General features: G+C 43.4%; 1 protein-coding gene across 4 annotated transcripts in view; it reads left to right on the top strand.

The window, feature by feature from the left end:
- Window positions 1-9,769: 9,769 nt before the first annotated feature.
- The window catches only part of LYST (lysosomal trafficking regulator), a 225,275-nt gene continuing 217,238 nt past the window's right edge, over window positions 9,770-17,806 (top strand). For 3 of the 4 annotated variants that reach the window (XM_062210655.1, XM_062210652.1, XM_062210654.1), the window contains exon 1: window positions 9,795-9,853. The gene's annotated coding sequence lies outside the window, so the exon portion shown is untranslated. Of the gene's footprint in view, window positions 9,854-17,806 lie in introns of all 4 variants that reach the window. The other variant, XM_062210653.1, reaches the window with a different exon arrangement.

Here is a 17,806-nt window from a genome sequence, read left to right as displayed (position 1 = left end):
AGAGGGCTGGATCAGAAGTGGAGCAGCCCGGACTCGAACCACACCCATATGGGATGCCGGCACTGCAGGTGGGATCTACTCGCTATGCCACAGTGCAGGCCCCAACTCTATGTTTTTTAATACAATGAACTTAGGGGATGATTGTGATAGAGGGACATCAAGTGTAGGATCCAGGGAAGAGGCCCCTTTTTTCCAGGTAGATCTCATTGTGGTGAAATCTGAGCCAAGACATGAAGAAGATAAGGGAGTTATCACTGTACTTAGTTGGCAAACAAAACAAAACAGAGGGACCAGCCAGGGCGAAGGCCTTAAAATGGAATGTGTCTGGCATGTTTGGCTTACAGTAAAGAGGACAGCGTGTCTGTAGGGATGGGAGAGTAGGGAGAAATGAGGTTGTTGGGAGCCCAATGATACATAGCTATATCGGCCATCTTGAGGACCTTGGCTTTAGCTGAGAGAAACATTGAGGGTTTTTGAGCAGAGGGAGGACATTATCTGGTTGACAAATCCACTTAGACATGAATTATTTTTAAGATAAATTAAGGAATAAATATGAACTTATACACACTTACATTAATTGCATATTTTCTTTTTAACTTTTATTTAATGAATATAAATTTCCAGTGTACAGCTTATGGATTACAATGGCTCCCCCCCCCCCATAACTTCCCTCCCACCCGCAACCCTCCCCTCTCCCGCTCCCTCTCCCCTTCCATTTGCATCAAGATTCATTTTCAATTCTCTTTATATACAGAAGTTCAATTTAGTATAAAGATTTCAACAGTTTGCACCCACATAGAAACACAAAGTGAAACATACTGTTTGAGTACTAGTTATAGCATTAAATCACAATGGACAGCACATTAAGGACAGAGATCCCACATGAGGAGCAAGTGCACAGTGGCTCCTGTTGTTGACCCAACAAATTGACACTCTAGTTTATGGCGCCAGTAACCATCCTAGGCTGTCGTCATGAGTTGCCAAGGCTATGGAAGCCTTCCAAGTTTGCCGACTCTGATCATATTTAGACAAGGTCATAAAAGACAGAGTGAGGATAGTAACCAATGATCCTAAGAGTGGCATTTACCAGGTTTGAACAATTATACAGCATTAAGTGGGGAAGAGGACCATCAGTCACACAGGTTGGGAGTAGAGCCATTGGTGGTAGAGTAGAGGTTATGATTACAAAGGAATGAGGCCCAAGTGCACTAGACAGGGCCTAGAACAAAGGACAGAGTCATTATTAGAGGAGCTAAGAAAGGTGCTGTCTAAGCTACAATTAAGTTTTCTGATTGAGAGGCAAATAGAACCTGATAGAAGGGGCTTGATAATAATCTGGTGGGCTTTAATCTATCTCTTCACATGGGGTACATCCTAAGGGAGGTGTGAACCTCCTAGGGGAAGGCACTCTGTTGACTTTCATTACTTGGCTGGCCTGGGAGGAGAGCTGGCCAGGTAAAGGCAGGTGGCATCTCTAACAAGAAATTTACAGTTCTGCCTGCAATGTTGCTGACCCTACTTGACCTTCCCCTCAGCTGCAGTGGTCCCTTTGGAAGTTGGGCTGAGTGAAGGGCTTTTCAGCTTAGAGCCAATAAGATCTGTGGCTCTGACCTGGGCATCCTTCGACTCCAGGGCAGGTCCATTTCCAGTGATCCAACTCTTGGCAGAGCTGCCAGGGCTCTTCACAAGCTGACTTCTGCTGAAGCCCAGGCTTACCACATTGAAAGCCACTGCAGTGGACTGGCCTGTTGGGTCTCCTTGAGGGCAGATCACTGTACAGATCAGCCATTAATAGGCCTGCCACCCATTGCTTCTGATGCCGAGCTTTCTTTTCCTCCTGGTTTGTGTTAAAGCAGACCAGAGGATGCAAGTCAAGGAAGTGCCCAAGTCCCATCTCTAATATTCGGTGTCCTGAACTACAAGTCTATAGTCACAGGCATGTTCTGTAGTAGTTTTTCTAAGGTAGACAATGCCCATGAGGAAAATTATATTCTCACTTTAAAACTTTCTTTCCCTTTGGTCTGAAAGGGAGGTTTTTTCTACTTACTGTATACTTCGCTGATGGCGAAGTGAATCTAGCTATGAGATTATTATTTAAGTTCTTATTTTGGCTATGCTATTGCAGAAAAATGTTAGCCATCTCTTTTATAAGGTCTAAAGATTAAACTGTGCATCCTACAGATTCCTTCATAATAGAATTAGTTTCCTACCTTGAAGAGAATAGAGAAATGAAAGAACAAGTTGGGGTTAGAATAGAGAAATGAGGGAGCAAGTCCTAGATCGCTTGCTGACAATAGCAATATCACATGAATACTTAGCAAACCATTTCAACCATTAGATAACAACTTAAGAAAACATTTACCAGAAGGTCCAATGCCTTCTATAAATTTTAAGAATCATGTATTTGAAAACACCTCTTAAATATCTAACATGGTGTAGTTTGTTTAGCCAGTAAACTTAAGCACAACCATCTAAAATGTTTTTAGTTTCTTTCTACCAACAAGTCTAAAAAATATGATACACAGATTCAGGTCCCACAAATTAAAATGTATCTTTGATTGATTTTAGCAGCTTAAATTTATGGACAATCTTATCTATAAGCCATTTAAAATAAAACTCTTAATAAAATTTCCCCATGTGGACATACAATATGTACACACATATAATATAGCATAATAGACCAATATAGCAATTTTAATAATAGCTTTTAAAATCTTTACCTCTTTTTGTAGATTGCCAATTGATTTGAATTGCTTTTTCTTTTTAGTAACCTCAGTGAACCATACTTTCTCTCAGTTGGTACTGTTAATACATTATTGGCTTCATCTGTTTACAGAGCCATCCCAAAGTACTGAATACAATAAAAGTGGCTGGAAAAAGTCCATAGGAACCTATAGGAGGACAGCTAAACACAGAACCAACAACGCTTTAGTTTTATGAGCAGCAGATCATATATAACTGTGGATGACAAAAGACTTAAAGTCGCCATGTTTAAAATTATAAACTCATCAACCAACAAGAGGCACTTGCTTACTTCACAGTATTTTTTTTTTAACTTTTATTTAATGAATATAAATTTCCAGTGTACAGCTTATGGATTACAATGGCTTCCCCCCCCCCATAACTTCCCTCCCACCCGCAACCCTCCCCTCTCCCGCTCCCTCTCCCCTTCCATTTGCATCAAGATTCATTTTCAATTCTCTTTATATACAGAAGATCAATTTAGTATAAAGATTTCAACAGTTTGCACCCACATAGAAACACAAAGTGAAACATACTGTTTGAGTACTAGTTATAGCATTAAATCACAATGGACAGCACATTAAGGACAGAGATCCCACATGAGGAGCAAGTGCACAGTGGCTCCTGTTGTTGACCCAACAAATTGACACTCTAGTTTATGGCGCCAGTAACCATCCTAGGCTGTCGTCATGAGTTGCCAAGGCTATGGAAGCCTTCCAAGTTTGCCGACTCTGATCATATTTAGACAAGGTCATAAAAGACAGAGTGAGGATAGTAACCAATGATCCTAAGAGTGGCATTTACCAGGTTTGAACAATTATACAGCATTAAGTGGGGAAGAGGACCATCAGTCACACAGGTTGGGAGTAGAGCCATTGGTGGTAGAGTAGAGGTTATGATTACAAAGGAATGAGGCCCAAGTGCACTAGACAGGGCCTAGAACAAAGGACAGAGTCATTATTAGAGGAGCTAAGAAAGGTGCTGTCTAAGCTACAATTAAGTTTTCTGATTGAGAGGCAAATAGAACCTGATAGAAGGGGCTTGATAATAATCTGGTGGGCTTTAATCTATCTCTTCACATGGGGTACATCCTAAGGGAGGTGTGAACCTCCTAGGGGAAGGCACTCTGTTGACTTTCATTACTTGGCTGGCCTGGGAGGAGAGCTGGCCAGGTAAAGGCAGGTGGCATCTCTAACAAGAAATTTACAGTTCTGCCTGCAATGTTGCTGACCCTACTTGACCTTCCCCTCAGCTGCAGTGGTCCCTTTGGAAGTTGGGCTGAGTGAAGGGCTTTTCAGCTTAGAGCCAATAAGATCTGTGGCTCTGACCTGGGCATCCTTCGACTCCAGGGCAGGTCCATTTCCAGTGATCCAACTCTTGGCAGAGCTGCCAGGGCTCTTCACAAGCTGACTTCTGCTGAAGCCCAGGCTTACCACATTGAAAGCCACTGCAGTGGACTGGCCTGTTGGGTCTCCTTGAGGGCAGATCACTGTACAGATCAGCCATTAATAGGCCTGCCACCCATTGCTTCTGATGCCGAGCTTTCTTTTCCTCCTGGTTTGTGTTAAAGCAGACCAGAGGATGCAAGTCAAGGAAGTGCCCAAGTCCCATCTCTAATATTCGGTGTCCTGAACTACAAGTCTATAGTCACAGGCATGTTCTGTAGTAGTTTTTCTAAGGTAGACAATGCCCATGAGGAAAATTATATTCTCACTTTAAAACTTTCTTTCCCTTTGGTCTGAAAGGGAGGTTTTTTCTACTTACTGTATACTTCGCTGATGGCGAAGTGAATCTAGCTATGAGATTATTATTTAAGTTCTTATTTTGGCTATGCTATTGCAGAAAAATGTTAGCCATCTCTTTTATAAGGTCTAAAGATTAAACTGTGCATCCTACAGATTCCTTCATAATAGAATTAGTTTCCTACCTTGAAGAGAATAGAGAAATGAAAGAACAAGTTGGGGTTAGAATAGAGAAATGAGGGAGCAAGTCCTAGATCGCTTGCTGACAATAGCAATATCACATGAATACTTAGCAAACCATTTCAACCATTAGATAACAACTTAAGAAAACATTTACCAGAAGGTCCAATGCCTTCTATAAATTTTAAGAATCATGTATTTGAAAACACCTCTTAAATATCTAACATGGTGTAGTTTGTTTAGCCAGTAAACTTAAGCACAACCATCTAAAATGTTTTTAGTTTCTTTCTACCAACAAGTCTAAAAAATATGATACACAGATTCAGGTCCCACAAATTAAAATGTATCTTTGATTGATTTTAGCAGCTTAAATTTATGGACAATCTTATCTATAAGCCATTTAAAATAAAACTCTTAATAAAATTTCCCCATGTGGACATACAATATGTACACACATATAATATAGCATAATAGACCAATATAGCAATTTTAATAATAGCTTTTAAAATCTTTACCTCTTTTTGTAGATTGCCAATTGATTTGAATTGCTTTTTCTTTTTAGTAACCTCAGTGAACCATACTTTCTCTCAGTTGGTACTGTTAATACATTATTGGCTTCATCTGTTTACAGAGCCATCCCAAAGTACTGAATACAATAAAAGTGGCTGGAAAAAGTCCATAGGAACCTATAGGAGGACAGCTAAACACAGAACCAACAACGCTTTAGTTTTATGAGCAGCAGATCATATATAACTGTGGATGACAAAAGACTTAAAGTCGCCATGTTTAAAATTATAAACTCATCAACCAACAAGAGGCACTTGCTTACTTCACAGTATTTTTTTTTTTAACTTTTATTTAATGAATATAAATTTCCAGTGTACAGCTTATGGATTACAATGGCTTCCCCCCCCCATAACTTCCCTCCCACCCGCAACCCTCCCCTCTCCCGCTCCCTCTCCCCTTCCATTTGCATCAAGATTCATTTTCAATTCTCTTTATATACAGAAGATCAATTTAGTATAAAGATTTCAACAGTTTGCACCCACATAGAAACACAAAGTGAAACATACTGTTTGAGTACTAGTTATAGCATTAAATCACAATGGACAGCACATTAAGGACAGAGATCCCACATGAGGAGCAAGTGCACAGTGGCTCCTGTTGTTGACCCAACAAATTGACACTCTAGTTTATGGCGCCAGTAACCATCCTAGGCTGTCGTCATGAGTTGCCAAGGCTATGGAAGCCTTCCAAGTTTGCCGACTCTGATCATATTTAGACAAGGTCATAAAAGACAGGGTGAGGATAGTAACCAATGATCCTAAGAGTGGCATTTACCAGGTTTGAACTATTATACAGCATTAAGTGGGGAAGAGGACCATCAGTCACACATGTTGGGAGTAGAGCCATTGGTGGTAGAGTAGAGGTTATGATTACAAAGGAATGAGGCCCAAGTGCACTAGACAGGGCCTAGAACAAAGGACAGAGTCATTATTAGAGGAGCTAAGAAAGGTGCTGTCTAAGCTACAATTAAGTTTTCTGATTGAGAGGCAAATAGAACCTGATAGAAGGGGCTTGATAATAATCTGGTGGGCTTTAGGCCTTGTAAATTCAGAGGCCCAGACCTATCTATCTCTTCACATGGGGTATATCGTAAGGGAGGTGTGAACCTCCTAGGGGAAGGCACTCTGTTGACTTTCATTACTTGGCTGGCCTGGGAGGAGAGCTGGCCAGGTAAAGGCAGGTGGCATCTCTAACAAGAAATTTACAGTTCTGCCTGCAATGTTGCTGACCCTACTTGACCATCCCCTCAGCTGCAGTGGTCCCTTTGGAAGTTGGGCTGAGTGAAGGGCTTTTCAGCTTAGAGCCAATAAGATCTGTGGCTCTGACCTGGGCATCCTTCGACTCCAGGGCAGGTCCATTTCCAGTGATCCAACTCTTGGCAGAGCTGCCAGGGCTCTTCACAAGCTGACTTCTGCTGAAGCCCAGGCTTACCACATTGAAAGCCACTGCAGTGGACTGGCCTGTTGGGTCTCCTTGAGGGCAGATCACTGTACAGATCAGCCATTAATAGGCCTGCCACCCATTGCTTCTGATGCCGAGCTTTCTTTTCCTCCTGGTTTGTGTTAAAGCAGACCAGAGGATGCAAGTCAAGGAAGTGCCCGTTTCCCATCTCTAATCTTCGGTGGCCTGAACTACAAGTCTATAGTCACAGGCATGTTCTGTAGTAGTTTTTCTAAGGTAGACAATGCCCATGAGGAAAATTATATTCTCACTTTAAAACTTTCTTTCCCTTTGGTCTGAAAGGGAGGTTTTTTCTACTTACTGTATACTTCGCTGATGGCGAAGTGAATCTAGCTATGAGACTTCACAGTATTTTTGAAAGCACCTGTAGGATTTTACAAGTATTTAACCCTTTAAGCCTCTGGGGCTTTCTCATTAAGATAACTATCATGTCTAGTAACACAAGATCATTAGACTTTTTAATTCTCAAACATTTGTATTAATAGCATTTTTAAACCTTGAAGTTACAATCTCATTTGAGGGTCAAATTTTCTGGAGAATTTTTCACTTAAAGAGCTCCCCTGTGTGATGTGTAAGTAGGACTTCCTTCTCTCTGCCTATTTCTTTTTACTTGTTCTTTTCCATTTTCTCAATTACACATTTTTGTGTTCATTTGAAATCTTAAGTTTTACCTAATATGGATTCTTTTTTTAAAAGATTTATTTATTTATTTGAAATGCAGAATTACACAGAGGCGGGGAGAGAGAGAGAGAGAGAGAGAGAGAAAGTCTTCCATCCACTGGTTCACTCTCCAGATGGCCACAATGGCCAGAACTGTGCCGATCCAAAGCCAGGAGCCAGGAGCTTCTGCCGGGTCTCCCATGCCGGTGCAGGGGCCCTAGAACTTGGGCCATTTACCGCTGCTTTCCCAGGTCATAGCAGGGAGCTGGATCAGAAGTAGAGCAGCCAGGACTCGAACCAGTGCTCACATGGGATGCTGGCACTGTAGGCAATGGCTTTACCCCCTACACCACAGCGCTGGCCCCCTAATATGGATTTTTAATATTGATATTCTAAGATATTCTTGAACAAAATCAATACTAGGGTAACTCGGTTAAAATAGTATTTAAAATTCTTTTATGACTCAGATATTCAGAAAAATGGATAGTCACAAAGACATTACTGTATGCCTTTTACAAATCATATTTTGAGGGCCAAATGTGTACCAGTGTCATAAAAAGTCTCATTCTCTTTTGCTGTAAAGAAATCATGATCATCTGTTATTGTCCAAAGAACATGGTAGCTGGATTGTTATTATACATTTCTATGGTTTCTTTTGTTTTTTAAAAAAAGGGGGGTTTAAGATTAGTGGAGTGAAAATTGATGTATATGTAAGAGTAGTTTCAGCTTTAGGTAAAATTGTGAAACTGGTAAAGTTTGACTTCCTCTCTGAATCCAGAAACACCAAAGTATCTCTAACACCTATTACAGTACCTAGCACATAGTAGGTGCTCATTATATACTTGTTAAATGAGTGATGATTTCCCTGGGGCATCTCTTTCATTAATTTGTTAGGGACTTTATTGCTCACCTCAGGAGTATTTGTATTTGAAAAGACTGCCTACTAGAGGAAGAGCAACTTCTGCATAACTACATGAACTACTGATGGTTAAACAACAGACATCAGAACAGAGATATTTTAAAGTAGGAAATTTTTCCCCAGGGCCCCTTTAAGCCACATCAGTGGGTAACTATTTACTTTGCTTGTCACTAGGTCAGATGACAGCTTGAGAAATTCAGAGTTGCATTTGGCATGTAGCCTTACAACACCATATCCTGAATTATTTCTGTTTCTTGATTCCTGTGCAAAAGAATTACACAGGAGTTGACGATGTGGTCATCAGCAATGTGGTCGATCTGGAGACAATTTATTTATAGTTTGCATTGTTCTGTAGGCCATGAAAACTGCCAAACAATATAAACTCCATTTGTGTAGCTCAGGCAACTTTCCCAGTACTTCAGTCTTTCCCCAAGTCCTCTCTTAGTGACTGGGAGGCAAAGAAGAGTGGGTGGCCCTTGAAATGCCAAACTGAAGATACCAGCAGCCTGTCGGCCTCATATTGGGCTTGGTAGTCTGTGATGCCCCTGAGACTTCCTTGTATTTAACCTCCGGGCCCCTCCCTCTGGAGAGACGGGTATAGTGAGGCATATACATAGGGCTGACAGTTTTCAAAGAAAAAAGGAGCTGGACAGAAGTGGTGAAGACGATTTGGTTAGGACTGTTGCACTGGGGTAAGAGACCTCAGTACAGATCCGAGCTCCATTCCAAATACATCGGGGATAAATGAGGACTTATAACCAAGGAGCAGGGGGTCCGTGGATGGAAAATTGCTGGGAGGAGATATCAAGTCAGGTGACTGAGGTTTGACCAAGCAAAGACCTTTGTCATCACTGTAGACATCGTATACAAAATGTTCTTGAACGAGGCCAGTTGGAAAATACAGCTCTGCACCGATTAATTCTACAGTGCCATTGCAAATCTTTTTACGTTTTTTGACGACGAAGGTAACCTTTGCAACACGGCTTTTTTCAGGGCCCCAGGTTCCTCGTGGGCAGCCTTTTCACCCCCTCCTGACCCCTCCCCATTTTGTTCTGTCATCATCCCCGGGACCTAAGCAAGGAGACAGGATGACAGTGTGGGCTGAGTGAGGAAGCGGACGCAGCGCATGTGCTTGGTGCTTTTCAAACCGTGTTCGCTCTCCCCAGGGCCTGACGCAGCCCGCTACGCAGGGAACTCTGAAGTGAGGCAGACACGAAGCAGGCCTCTGCCGGCGCACTGAGGAACCCCGACGGCTCCGAGTCCCGGCAGCAGCTGGGCCCGCCTTTTTCCTTTCCCCATTGGCTCGGCCGCTCCGTGCGTCAACACCTGCGACGCTAGCGCTACCCTTCCAGCGGCGGGCGGGGCACGGGGCGCGCGAGGCGGGGCCAAGCGCGCACGCGCAGGCTGTTGGCGCTGGGTCTGGACGGGAGGAGGGAGGGGGGTGGTGTTCTCGGTTTCCTGGGTTACCTGAGGGGGCGGGGGTGGGGAGTGCGAGGCGGTGGCGGCGGTGGCGGCGGTGAAGACTACGCGGGATTCTGCCGGTGAGGAGGAGCGGGCGGTGGCGGCAGCAGCCACAGCGCAGGTAAGGGGATCAGCCCCGCGCCGACAATGCCGGCAGAGAGCGCGAGGTCTCGGACCTAACCGTGGCCTGAAGGAAGGCGGTTTAGGAGATGGTGGCAGTTAGCCCGGACTGGGGGTCGCGGCCGCTGGGCTGAGGGCGCTGTGGGACTCGGCCCGACGCGCTAGCCTGGGGCTTCACTCGGAGGCTTCGAGGCTTCAGGACGTTTCCCCCTGAGGCGCCGGGCCACCCGTGACAGCCGATGAGCCGCGGGCAGGATCTGGGCCCGGCCGCTCCGGGACCACTGAGGTGACAGCGCGGCCACCGGGCGCTAACTTTGTGTCCCAGCGCGCGGGGGGCGAGGTCCGCCCGGCTGGCGGCGATTTGCAGCTTGCCTTTATTGTATTTTTCATCCCGTGTCGCGGCACTCCCTCACCCCAGGCGGGCCCAGATTGGCAGGTTGACTGCCGGAGTTGACAGTCTCCGCGCCATCACCCCGCCGGTCGCTGCTGTTGCCCCGCGGAGCTCGCCCACCTGGGTTCGCGGCTTTTCTTTGCCTGGGGCACCCTTTGCGCGGGCAAAAGCCTGTCTCTCCAGCGGATCCCTTGAGACATCTGGTGCCTGTCCCGGGCATCTTTGGAACGTTGACTGGCATGCCCTTTCTCCTGTGATGGGTTAAACGGTGTGGGAAATAACCCAGGGAAACCCGGGTTCCACGGTGTGGGGGCCCACGGGGTGTTTCACGGTGGAGGAGACAAGCTCAGAGGCTTTAAGAAACCCTTCCTTGATTGTTATCGGGTTAAGCAAATCGTAAAACATCTCTTATATGCTCAGCAGACTGTGCACACCCGGTGACAGTACTTGATAGTTGATGGGGGTTTATTTTAAGCATGAATCTTGTGTTGATTTCGGGCCCGTGTTTCCTTGAAGATCGAATTCAGTTCTCATTTTCCCTAGAGGTTTTTTGTTTTTGTTTTTGTTTTTGTTTTTGTTTTTTTTTAACACACTGATATACAGCACACTGAATTGGGCTTTCCTTCCTGCTGATTCTTGGCTCTTCTGCTCTGTTGCTTTAAATTTCCAGATCCAGAAACCTTATGCTAATAAAGATGTTGACTGTAAGCTTTCATTTTATAGCTGTAGGTAATTAATATGGGGTATTTGTCTTTAAAGAGCTTTGCAAGCAGCCAGAAACTTTTTTCCTGATAGGTCAATGCTGCCGTCTGTATTGTTACTGTAAAGATTGGAGAAGAGAGGGCATAAAGAGGAGTTATTATAATTTATATGAAAATAATTTGTAAACTTTGAAGTTATATATTAATATTTAGTAAATATTTCTTGAGTGCCTACTATTTACCAGGCACGTTTCCTAACAGATAAATATCCCCTCTTTCCTGGAGCTTGCCTTCTAATGGGGAACCTCAATAATAAACAAAATATGTGTTGTGTCAGATGGTGTTAAGTGCTATAGAGCAAAAGCAGGAAAGAGGAAGGAGGAGGAATCCGTAGACTGCGGGGGTGAGGAACCTTTTTTCTGCAAAGGGTCACTTGGATATTTATAACATCATTCAGGGACCATACAAAATTGTCAACTTAAAAATTAGCCTGCTATAGATTTTTGAACTTTGAGTCCTGCATGAGGTTGCCTTGGCAGGACCAGACCAAATGATTTTGTGGGCCTTTTACACCCATGGGCTGGGTGTTCCCCACCCCTGCTTGAGAGGTGCAATTTTTGGTAGAGGTAGCTAACTAAGGCCTCCTGGAGAAACTGACATTTGGGGCCGGCGCCGTGCCTCAATAGGCTAATCCTCTGCCTGTGGCGCCGGCACACCAGGTTCTAGTCCCGGTCAGGGCGCCAGATTCTGTCCCGGTTTCTCCTCCCGGTTGCTGTGGCCCAGGAGTGCAGTGGAGGATGGCCCTTGGGCCCTGCACCCACATGGGAGACAAGGAGAGGCACCTGGCTCCTGGTGTGGGATCAGTGCGGTGTGCCGGCCGCAGCGGCCATTGCGGGGGGGAGACAAGGAGAGGCACCTGGCTCCTGGTGTGGGATCAGTGCGGTGTGCCGGCCGCAGCGGCCATTGCGGGGGGGTGAACCAACGGAAATGAAAGACCTCTCTCTCTCTCTCTCTCTCTCCATTCTGCCAAAAAAAAAAAAAAAAAAAAAAAAGAAAAGAAAAAAAAAGAAAGAAATTGACATTTGACTGTATTGAAAAGTGAAGTGGACCAGCTCAGCTGGTTCTCGAATTGGCATGGATAGCTCCCATGCCAGTTTGAGTCCCAGGTGCCCCACTTCTAATGCGCCTGGAAAAGCAGTGGAGGAGACCCCGGTTGTGGCCATCTGGGGAGTGAACCGAGGATGGAAGACCTCTGTCTCTACTTCTCTCTGTAACATGTCTTTCAAATAAGTAAATTTGTTTAAAAGAAAGAAAGGTTAGTAAAGTGGGAGATCAGGTTATTTAAGGCCTTGTAGGTCTTTGAAGGACTTAGACTTCTCTGAGTGAGCAGGGAAATCATCACTTTCAATTAAGAAAGGATATAATTAGCCGGCGCCCCGGCTCACTAGGCTAATCCTCCGCCTTGCGGCGCCGGCACACCGGGTTCTAGTCCCGGTCGGGGCACCGATCCTGTCCCGGTTGCCCCTCTTCCAGGCCAGCTCTCTGCTGTGGCCAGGGAGTGCAGTGGAGGATGGCCCAAGTGCTTGGGCCCTGCACCCGCATGGGAGACCAGGAGAAGCACCTGGCTCCTGCCATCGGATCAGCGCGGTGAGCCGGCCGCAGCACGCCAACCGCGGCAGCCATTGGAGGGTGAACCAACGGCAAAAGGAAGACCTTTCTCTCTGTCTCTTTCTCACTGTCCACTCTGCCTGTCAAAAAAAAAAAAAAAAAAAAAAGGATATAATTAGACTTACCTTTTAGACCTCGTTGTAGGGGAGAGGCAGGGGCAGAATCAGGGATACTAGTTCTAGGTCTGCTGCCACAAGCCAGGCCAGCAGTGATGTAGAGTGGAGCAGAGTGGGATTGGTAGAGTTGGTGAGAGTTCTTCGATTTCTAAATAAATTGATGGCCGAAATGAAAAGGACGCGGGCTGGCATTGTGGTGTGATGGTTAAGCCGCTGCCTGATGCCAGTTCAAGTCCTTCCCATCCAGTTCCTGCTAATGGCCTAGGAAAGCAGTAGAAGATGGCCCAGGTACTTGTGCCCCTGCCACCCACATGGGAGACCCAGATGAATTTCCTGGCCCCTGGTTTCTGGCTTCTGGCTTCTGGCTTCAGTCTGATCCAGCCCTGGCCATTGTGGCCTTTTGCGGGAGTGAATACGTGATGGAAGATCGATCTCTCTTTGTAGCTCTGCTTTTCAAATAAAATAAATCTTAAACAAAAAGGAAACCAAAAATTTTGTCCTAAACAAGTAGAATAAAAGGATGCATGTGTTATTGAGACGAGGTTTATGAGGAGTAGGTTTGATGGGAAAAAGGTTAGGATCTGGTTAGATGACAATGAAATTATACATCCGACGGGAAGATTAGTAGTGATAGACTAATGGTTTTGTATTAAAGAAACTTTTTATGTTATACTGACTAAATCAGGGGCTTAATATTTTTACCCATATAACAGCCAATTTTTATTTCGTACTCTTTTTCTTTTTAGCTCTTTGTACTCAACCTAGTTATTTTCAAATGTAGTTTTGCTTTGTTTGCTTGTATTTAGAATATATTTTGTTTCCATTAGAAAAAGCCATATAATCCAGAATTTCAGAGTTCCTTTTTAGTTTGTTGCTATATTTAACTCAAATACTTTCACCCGATTAATCTTTTTCAGAATTATCTTTAGATGCCTGGTTTAAGTTCAAAAAATTATTTTAAGCCAACAAATGTTATTATTAAATGTAGTTTCATTTGGCCATTTGTGAAATTGCCATGGAAAGGACTTATATTTTTATTCTTTACTAATATGTCAGTAATATAAAGGGATTATTTCAATTCTTTTGTTTCATTAAAGGTGACCTGAAATAAATGGGCCATCACATGGTAAATGGAGATCTTTTAAATCAAATTATACAGTATTTAGGGCAACAGAATTTGACTGGTGAAACTTGGATCAGAAATATATTCAGAGACCTGGAACTTAAGTTCTGCCCCTTACATTAAGAACCAGAAAATAGGAAAAGAAAGCTCGGCATCAGAAGCAATGGGTGGCAGGCCTATTAATGGCTGATCTGTACAGTGATCTGCCCTCAAGGAGACCCAACAGGCCAGTCCACTGCAGTGGCTTTCAAAGTGGTAAGCCTGGGCTTCAGCAGAAGTCAGCTTGTGAAGAGCCCTGGCAGCTCTGCCAAGAGTTGGATCACTGGAAATGGACCTGCCCTGGAGTCGAAGGATGCCCAGGTCAGAGCCACAGATCTTATTGGCTCTAAGCTGAAAAGCCCTTCACTCAGCCCAACTTCCAAAGGGACCACTGCAGCTGAGGGGATGGTCAAGTAGGGTCAGCAACATTGCAGGCAGAACTGTAAATTTCTTGTTAGAGATGCCACCTGCCTTTACCTGGCCAGCTCTCCTCCCAGACCAGCCAAGTAAGGAAAGTCAACAGAGTGCCTTCCCCCAGGAGGTTCACACCTCCCTTACGATATACCCCATGTGAAGAGATAGATAGGTCTGGGCCTCTGAATTTACAAGGCCTAAAGCCCACCAGATTATTATCAAGCCCCTTCTATCAGGTTCTATTTGCCTCTCAATCAGAAAACTTAATTGTAGCTTAGACAGCACCTTTCTTAGCTCCTCTAATAATGACTCTGTCCTTTGTTCTAGGCCCTGTCTAGTGCACTTGGGCCTCATTCCTTTGTAATCATAACCTCTACTCTACCACCAATGGCTCTACTCCCAACATGTGTGTACTGATGGTCCTCTTCCCCACTTAATGCTGTATAATTGTTCAAACCTGGTAAATGCCACTCTTAGGATCATTGGTTACTATCCTCACTCTGTCTTTTATGACCTTGTCTAAATATGATCAGAGTCGGTGAACTTGGAAGGCTTCCATAGCCTTGGCAACTCATGACGACAGCCTAGGATGGTTACTGGCGCCATAAACTAGAGTGTCAATTTGTTGGGTCAACAACAGGAGCCACTGTGCACTTGCTCCTCATGTGGGATCTCTGTCTTTAATGTGCTGTACATTGTGATTTAATGCTATAACTAGTACTCAAACAGTATGTTTCACTTTGTGTTTCTATGTGGGTGCAAACTGTTGAAATCTTTATACTAAATTGATCTTCTGTATATAAAGAGAATTGAAAATGAATCTTGATGCAAATGGAAGGGGAGAGGGAGCGGGGAGGGGGGAGGGTTGCGGGTGGGAGGGAAGTTATTGGGGGGGGGGAAGCCATTGTAATCCATAAGCTGTACACTGGAAATTTATATTCATTAAATAAAAGTTAAAAAAAAAAAAAGAACCAGAAAATAAGCTAATGTTTCAAAATGAGTTTTCAACCTAAGTATATATCTTTTAAAAAGTATAAAAATATTAATGATACACTGATTAGGAGTTAATGACGACAATTTATTCTGTTTAACACTAATTTCTTTCATTGCTGCTTCACACCAGTGCTTGTCCTTGTACCTTGTTAGCTCCCTTGCCTTATTTGTAGTAATTTGGAGAGGTCTGATCCATTTGGACGTTTTGAATGCTAACTGCTGGGGAAAAAAAATCTTGCTTAATAACATCAAAGAGTAATGATTAAAGCTGATCATTTTGAGGAATCAAAAAAGGAATGAAATAATTTTCCAAAAGTCTAGTCATTGATCCATTTGAATCTGATTCTTTGACATTGAAACTCCAAGTGGGCTAGGAAATGAGGTATTCTGGCTATTTTAAATGAGTAGAAGAAATGGATGAAATATAGGATAGATTAAAACACACACAAAAATGTTTATAAAGCTATTTCCAGTCATCTTTTAAAAGTAAAGCAATATTCATATAAGGGACCACTACTTGGCAATTAAAAAAAATGATCTATAGATCATGCAATAACATGAATAGATCCCAAAATAATTATACTACATAAACAAAAAGGACCAAAAAATGCATACTTTATAGTTCCATCTTTAAAAATTCTAGGAAATGCTTACTAACCTATAGTGGCAGAAAACAGACCAGTGGAGGCCTACATATGAGTTGAGAGAGTAGGGACAGGAGGAAAGAACAATGGTTTGCCAAGAACTTTAAGGGGGATAGATGTAGTAACTATCTTGATTAATAATGATGGTTTCATGAATGTACACATATATTGACACTTGTCAGGTTATGTACTTAAGATATGTGTAATTTTTTTGTATACCAGCTATTCCTTAATAAAGTAGTATTTTAAAAGTAGCTTGACCATGAAAAGACATGGAGGATTCTTAATGGCATTTTGCTAAGTGAAAAGAGCTAATCTAAAAAGACTGTATGCTGAATGATTCCAGCTGTATGACGTTATGACAAAGGCGAAACTACAAAAATGGTGAGCAGATCAGTGATTGCCAGCCATTGAGGGGAGGAAAGGGATAAATAGGCAGATAAATGGCAGAATATTTTTAGGTCAGTGCAACCATTCTTTATGATACTACAGTAGTGAATATATCTCATTGTACATTTGTCAAAACCCATAGAATGTTCAACCCCAAGAGTGAACCTTAATTTAAACTATGGATTATAGGTGAGAATGGTGTATTAATATAGGTTTATCAGTTGTGACAAATGTACCTTTGTGGTGTAGAGTGTCTTTAGGTTGTCTTTATTACCTTGGACAGAGGTAATAAGGGAGACTGTGCGTGTGTGTATGATGGCAGGGGTATACAAAAACTTTGTACTTTCCCCTTAATTTTTCTGTTAACCTAAAACTGCTCTAAAAAATAAGGTCTTTTTTTTAAAAAAATATTTATTTTATTTATTTGAAAGAGTTACAGAGAGAGGTAGAGACAGAGAGAAAGGTCTTCCATCCACTGGTTCACTCCCCAGATGGCGACAACAGCTGGAGCTGTGCCAATCTGAAGCCAGAGGCCAGGAGCTTCTTCAGAGTCTCCCACATGGGTGCAGGGGCCCAAGAACTTGGGCCATCTTCTACTGCTTTTCCAAGCCATAGCAGAGAGCAGGATCGGAAGAGGAGCAGCTGGGACTAGAACCGGTGCCCATATGGGATTCCGGCCTTTCAGGCCAGGGCTTTAACCCGTTGCGCCACAGCGCCAGCCCCTAGTCTTTTTTTTTTTTTTTTTTTCAGTAAAATGAATAGAAGATTTTTTGCCAGAAACCTGAAGAATTGTATGTTTCATGTTTTAAAATGGGGGGGGGAGGGGTTAACCCTAGAACCTACAGTAAAAATCTCGACACTGACTGATGCCTAGAAAAATTTGCAGATCAGATTGCCAAATGCTCCGTGATTTGTGATTAGAAAAGAAGGCACTGATTACTAAAACCCATAATTTGCTTTTTAAAAAACACATCATTTTAAGCTAACCTTATGCTCACTTTGCCAAAAATAGAATGTTTGTATAGTAATCTTTATATAACTGTTATCTATTTCTGTTAGGCCATCACAAAACACACCAAACACTGGAGTAAGGGAAAGGGTTTATTGGAGAAAACCCAACAGACTGGAGAGGTGGGGTGGCAAAGGGAAAAAAGGGCCTTGTGTCTGGGAAGGGGGTCTAATGTACCTTTTCTAGGGGGCGGGCAGTGAGGTAGGAATTAGCCAATCCCATTAGGTTGGGGGTGGAGCTTGGCACAGGTAGTTTGGGCCATGTGACTACCTGGCTTTCAGCAATGGCAGCGGGCATAGAATGTAAATCAGGTGTAGATCGTGCCACAGATAAGACTGCACCTGCACCATTTTCCTAACAATAACACTTCAGTTTATTGAATACATGACATATCTGTGAGTTAATGTAAGATGAGGAAGTACTCAACAGTCACAGCTCTAGGAACCTACAAAGGGGACAGATGGAT

The sequence above is a fragment of the Lepus europaeus genome, chromosome 14, assembly GCF_033115175.1.
Source record: "Lepus europaeus isolate LE1 chromosome 14, mLepTim1.pri, whole genome shotgun sequence".
Taxonomy (NCBI): Eukaryota; Metazoa; Chordata; class Mammalia; order Lagomorpha; family Leporidae; genus Lepus; species Lepus europaeus.
This window is presented reverse-complemented; position numbering and strand designations above follow the sequence as displayed.